This window comes from Canis lupus, chromosome 14 (genome assembly GCF_048164855.1).
Source record: "Canis lupus baileyi chromosome 14, mCanLup2.hap1, whole genome shotgun sequence".
In the NCBI taxonomy this organism is placed as follows: Eukaryota; Metazoa; Chordata; class Mammalia; order Carnivora; family Canidae; genus Canis; species Canis lupus.
Genome location: NC_132851.1, coordinates 51,370,424 through 51,376,980, shown reverse-complemented (window position 1 = coordinate 51,376,980; position 6,557 = coordinate 51,370,424). Strand labels below are relative to the sequence as shown.

The 6,557-nt window shown below is 45.7% G+C and overlaps 1 long non-coding RNA gene across 1 annotated transcript; it reads right to left on the bottom strand.

Annotated features, from left to right (window-relative positions):
- Positions 1-1,262: 1,262 nt before the first annotated feature.
- LOC140603481 (uncharacterized) lies at positions 1,263-6,141 on the bottom strand. Its single transcript, XR_012006462.1, has 5 exons — positions 5,936-6,141; positions 5,319-5,480; positions 4,863-4,911; positions 3,944-4,194; positions 1,263-1,351 (listed from the first exon to the last, which is right to left on the bottom strand). It is a non-coding gene; the product is annotated as an uncharacterized lncRNA (long non-coding RNA).
- Between the last annotated feature and the right edge of the window lie 416 nt (positions 6,142-6,557).

Here is a 6,557-nt window from a genome sequence, read left to right as displayed (position 1 = left end):
TTTGACCGGAGATGAAAATGTAGTCATCATCAGGATTAATGAGCAATAAATGGTGGTAGTGGAGAAGGTGGTGGTGGGTCTCGGGTCTGTACATGTAAACAGGTCCTTGGGGAGGTTGAGCAAAGTGAGGAGGAGGCTGAAGTTGCAGGGACCAAGGACATGGGAAGTTGGCAAAGGAAGAAAATTTCTGAAGGACAGAAAAGAACAGCCAAGAGCAATGGAGGTCTTAGAGCCAAGATCTGGCCAAGGTGGGATGGAGTTTGGAGGAAGGGAGAGGGTGTCAAACCTAAGGAGATCAAGTAAGACCAGGATGGGCTTCTCAAGAGGAGACGAACTCCTAACTCTGGGAAACAGACCAGGGGTGGTGGACGGGGAGGGGGGCGGGGGGTGGGGGTGACTGGGTGATGGGCGCTGAGGGGGGCACTTGATGGGATGAGCACCGGGTGTTATGCTGTATGTTGGCAAATCGAACTCCAATAAAAAATAAATTTATAAATGAAAAGAGGAGACGAGGAGGTGGGAGGGGATTGAGTTAGCAAACCACGGGGGGGGGGGGGGGGGGGGGGCTGAGACAGGTGAACAGAGAGGAACTTAGTGTCACAGGGAATTTTTTTCCCCAAGATGAAGTTTAGGTGAAGAGGTTTAAAAGCCAGAGAGGCCGCGAAAGGAGCGAGGCGGAGGCCGGTGGAACGGGACTCCTGAGTCTTGAGCTCCGAAGCCGCCTGAGAAGGGTCGGTGAGGCCTGAGGGCGAGGGGAGGCTCCCACGCGCCGTCCCGGGCCCAAGGTCAGGCCTAGGACCTGCCCGCCGCCTCCGCCGCGGGGCTCCGCGCAGCGCGTGACGCTGGTGCCCTCTAGTGGCTCGAGTCGGCATCGCGGGGGCGCTCGGCACCGCCGGCGGGGAGGGGCGGGAGGACGCGCGGGTCTCAGGATACGGCTCCCGGCACGAAATGGGCGGGGGAGGAAACCATCTAGATGGGGACAGTCATCAGTTTCTCCGGGGGGGGAGATCTGGGCCAATTAGCCACAGCATCGGTCACGCCCGGACCCCGAGGCCGAAGCCCCAGGACGCCCGGGCCGCGGAGGCCACCTGCAGAGCAGAGCGTGCGGCGTCCGCGGAGGCGGGAGGCGGGAGGCGGAGGCGGAGGGAGGGGCTCCGCGGGGACAGGACGCGTCGGCTGCGCGATGCTGCCACCTGCCGGGCACGGCCGGAGCGCGCGGGCCTTGTGGGCGGCTTTCAGGCTTTAGCAACAGTGAGACTCACCTGGCTCGCGGAACAGCTGGAACAGCTCGGGGGAAGCATGCAGGTGCTTGGTATTTTCCATCTTCAAAGAACAAAGAAAAATCCTCTACCTGGAACCAATATAACAACGTTCGTTAAGAGTCAGGAATTAAATTTTTTGAAAATAACAATGACAATGAAGAAGCTACTAGAAACAGAACCACTCCCCTGACCAAATAAATTCTCCAATGAAATGTACACAGCAGGGACCCCTGGGTGGCTCAGAGGTTGAGCGTGATCCTGGAGACCCAGGATGGAGTCCTGATCGGCCCCTTGCAGGGAGCCTGCTTCTCCCTCTGCCTGTGTCTCTGCCTCTCTCATGAATAAATGAATGAATGAACAAAAGGAAAGAAGGGGAAGGAAGGAAGGAAGGAAGGAAGGAAGGAAGGAAGGAAGGAAGGAAGGAAGGAAGGAAGGAAGGAAGGAAGGAAGGAAGGAAGGAAGGAAGGAAGGAAGGAAGGAGAGAAAAGAAATGTACACAACAAAGAGTAGATCAGTGACTGGGGTCTGGAATGGTGTGGGTGGCAGTCTCGGGGTCAAAGGTCATTCTCAGCCTTACAGATCTGTAGAGTACATGGAAAGAAGGTTTGGGGCTCAAGCCTGTTGTTTCTCATTTGCTTTTGAGCTTGGTTCCTTCCTTTCTAACGTGGCGGTAATGATGGCCTCAAAGGAATGCCCTGAGGATCAGAAATGTTGATCCTTGGAAGGAGTGTGGCAAGTGTAAGCTGCATGTCGTCACAGATGCGATCAAGTGCAAACTCTTGTTCCCTATCAGAGGTGACTGAGCAAAATGCTGCCCATCCAGGAGTTGTTGGTGTGGAGGGGAGAAGCTAAGATTCTCCATTTCGTTTCCCCAGATCCTGGTTTTAATAAAACCTGTCTTTCCTAAATGGTCTTCCCAATACCATCACTGGGATGCTGTAAGGAAGAAATTAAATCACTTATATAAAAAGCTTACCTCTCCCTGAAGAGAGACTGACAAGGGTGTTTGCTTTTTGGAGTTGTATTTGTCAAGTCAAAACGTATGTCAGTCTTATTTTTGGCAGCTAAGCAGACTAAATGTTAGACATTTTTGCAGTGAGCATGATTTTTCCATGATTCTTAAGAGAATACTGAAGTTCACAGAGGTTAATTTTCCAAGACCACCAAGCAAGTAAGCAGTGGGTATAAAACTCACAATTGGAGAGAAAAATCAATAAACTTTGGATAAAGCCAGCCTTGAGCCTAGGCAATACACCAGCCCTGCCATAATGTCAATTCAGATCCAGTATGAGGACTTTCCTGCCTGATAAAAAGCACTTACTCTGCCTACTTATAAAGAAAATTAGACTTATAAAAATCATTAGAGAATGATTCTTCAGGTTTAAGACATTTTTGTTCCCCTTTTTGAAAAGCAAATTCTCCTGAGAATGATAATAACTTTAAGCTTTTTTTAGTCATTTATACCTACAGAAGAAAAAGTTTATTGTATTCTTCCCCAGAGAGAAGCTTGATGAAGAAATGGATGAAAAGCACATGGAGAGTCTGAATACTCACAGGAAATAAAAAGAAAAGGAACACAAAAAGGGAGGCAGGTTGCCCCAAATTGCCTATTTCACTATTTTACCTAGAATTTTGGCTGTGATGATAGGATGTGTTTTTGATGCCAAAACATCATATACTGAAGACAACAAAGTTAGAGGACTGACATTTCCTCATGTCAACACTGGAAAGCTACAGTAATCATGGTGTAAGTATCCTACTGTCACAAGGATTGACATAGAGATAAATAGTATAAAATTGAAAGTCAGAAATAAACCTTAACATCTACGGTCAATTGATTTTTGACCAGGATGCCAAGACAATTCAATGGAGGCAAAATAGTCTTTTCAATAAATGGTGCTGAGAAAACTGGGTATCCACACGTAAAAGAATGAAGTTGGACCTTTTAGTCACATTATATGCCAAAATTAACTCCATATGGATTATAGATTTAAACATCACACCCAAAACTATAAAACTCTTAGAAGAAAATATAGGAGTAAATCTCCATGAACTCAGGTTGGACAAAGACCTCTTAACTATGACATCAAAAGCACAAGCAACAAAAGTAAAAATAGAGAAGTTGGACTTAAATTTTAAAACTTGTACTTCAGGGACACCTGGGTGGCTCAGTCAGTTAGGTGTCTGACTCTTGATTTCAGCTCAGGTCATGATCTCATGGGTCATGGGATCACCCAGCATTGGGCTCCATGCTCAGTGGGGAGTCTGCTTGAGATTTTCTTTCTCCTCTCCCTCTCCCCCTCTCCCCATTCGCACACTCACTCTCTCGTTCTCTAAAATAAATAAATAAATCTTTTAAAAAAAAAACAAAAACTTGTACTTCAAAGGACATTCCTAAAAAGTGAAAGGACATCCTACAGAATAGGAAAAAAATATTTGCAAATCAAATATTCTAATAAGGAAATTGTGTCTGGAATATATAAAGAACAGAGTAGAAGCAGAGTAGAAAGGCAGAGTAGAAGTCAATGACAAAAAAGACAACCCAAGTTGAATGCGCAGAGATTTTAACTAGATGCTTCTCCAAAGAAGATAATACAAATGGCTCATAAGAACATCAAAAGATCCTCAGCGTCATTAGCCCTCAGGAAAATGCTAAATCAAAAACACAATAAGATACCTACCACTCCATACCTAGCCAGATGCCTGTGAAGAAGCCTCTAGATGATTCCAGCCCCGGGGCATTCACATGTTCCCACTGAGGGAACAGACAAGTCAACCCTGTGTGCACTGTCCAGATCTCTGACCCATGTGACCCACATACACAAAACGGCTGTTGTTTTATCCTCCTCGGTTTGGGGTAGCGTGTTATGCTCTCACAGATGACCAGAACATGGTTTAACTTGAGTGCTCAGACGCCTGTTCCTCTGTGAGCCTGCACAACATAGGACCAAGACACAAGAGAAGAATGTAGGGTTTTCCGATGAAAATTACCCACTGTATCAATAGAGATGGTTAATTGGCCTCTGCTATATGCTAGAGTGGTGCTGGATGCTTTCCAGACTTATCTCTGCTCTTCCCAGCAACTAACCCAGGGGTTCTATAAGCCCCATTGTACAGATGAGGAAGCTGTATCAGGCACATTTGAATGACTTGCCCAGGGTCACACAGATGCTAGACAGCCACGATTGACGTCCACACTGATGTAGTTTCCGCCGCGTGCAAAACCTATATGTTGCCCCCCGCAGCGTGGCACCCACCCACCCCACCATCGCAGCCGTCCACCAGGAATGCAAAACTGTTCTGAAACTGCAAGCAAGGAGTTGAGATACATAACGAATAGTGACTTTTTTTATTCCCCTGCCAAAACTACACGAAACACGCAGAACATCAAGAGGCAGAGGCGGTCAAGGTGTTTGTTTTAATAATTCATCTTATCAAAAAATTATTAAATAATAAGAAGGAACTGAGGGGAGCTGAAAAACATATTTCATTTTTCCGGCCTCCCCTACCTGGAGTCAAGACTGGTAAAGGCATAGGGAGAGCCTTTTCTCACTTTGGGCCAGACTTAATATCTCCACACCTGACGGGGTCATTTCTTACCCTGTGGACACAAAGTGGTGTCCAAATTGTGGGAGACGATTCCAGTGGCCTAGGAAAAAAGCCAGAATCTACAGTCACCCTGAGGATGTTAGAATAGACTTAGCCAATCAATCAATCAATCAATCAAAAGAATAGACTTAGCCACTAGATATTTCCGTGTCAACATACCACATGCCACACGCTCAAGCAGTTGTACCATTATTCAAGTATGTAAATTGTTTGTTTAACATTAGACAGGGATCTCCAGAGAACCGCCAGGCTTTATGTATATAAAACCTTCTACCCTACCCCACCGCCCCACACTTGCATGCAGACTCTCTCATAAAATAAATAAATAAAAAAGAAAAAACATTACATAAATATTTGTTGAATGAATGAAGCATAACCCTAGGAGACTTCTTCATTGACATTAAGCTGCCAAGTCCCCCACAAACACTTGATTATGACCGCGCTTACCTGAGTATGAAATAGCACCCACGTTGAATGTCAAGGGTGCTATTTAAATGTCAAGGTCTAAAGGCAGCCGGCTGACTCAGCTGGAAGGGCATTGGAGTCTTGATCTCGGGGTCATGAGTTCGAGCCCCACGTTGGAGGTAGAGGTGACTTAAATAAAGAAAACTTTAAAAAAGAAAGAAAAAAGAAAAAAGAGATGTCAAGGTCCAAAGCAGATGACCTGCCCAGTCACCACCAGTAACAGTGATGTCGAATGAAGAAGTAGAAGCTAAGAATAGAGTAAAGGCATTTAGGGATGCCGGTGAACCTGGAGTAATCCAACAGAAATGCAACGTGAACCACGTGGGGTATGTTTAGTGTTCTAGTAGCAACAATCTTACAAATTAAGAAACAGCAGGTCAATTTAATTTCAATAACACACTTTATAAATTATGATTTTTAAATATAATTATTTTACCCATATCCAAAATATCATTTCAGCATATAATCCATAAAAAATCATCAGTGAAAATGAATAAATAAATAAATAAATAAATAAATAAATAAATAAATAAATAAAAAAAACTATCGGTAAGGTAGTTTGCCTTCTTTCATACTAAGATTCTGAAATTCATGCTTACCGCTCATCTTCATGTGAACTGGCTCGTTTCCAGTCCTCGGTGGCCACAGGCGGCTCACTCCGGTGCTGTCTAGAGGCAGCAGCATGATGTCTGACCACTTGCAAGTCAGGATGAGTGGCATCCTCTGAAGCCCTGCTTGCTCAGTGAGGCTGACTTGACTCTCCATGGGATTCGATGTCCATGTCCCCGTGTCTTCCCTGATTTGAGAAAAGTCAGAACCAGGGTCACCATGTACCTGGAGTCCATGGAGACAAATGAGGCCAAGACTCAAGACCTGCTATTCACAACTGGTCAGACTTGGGGCACTCTCCGGGTGTCGGTATCCTCACAAATGAAATGTAGAATTGCTGAGAGAGTTCAGTTTGAGCACCTTAAACCCTGCACAGGAACTTCGAGATGCCAGCCTGAACCCCCTGAACATGGAACTACTTTGAACTCCTACTACTGGCTGCTTCTGAGAATGGCTGAGGCTTCACTTTAAAAAAAGAAAGAAACTGGGGCGCCTGGGTGGCTCAGTCAGTTAAATGACTGACTCTTGATTTCAGCTCAGGTCATGATCTCAGGGTCATGAGGTTGAGCCCCACACTGGGCTCCGCACTCAGCGCAGAGTCTGCTGGAAATT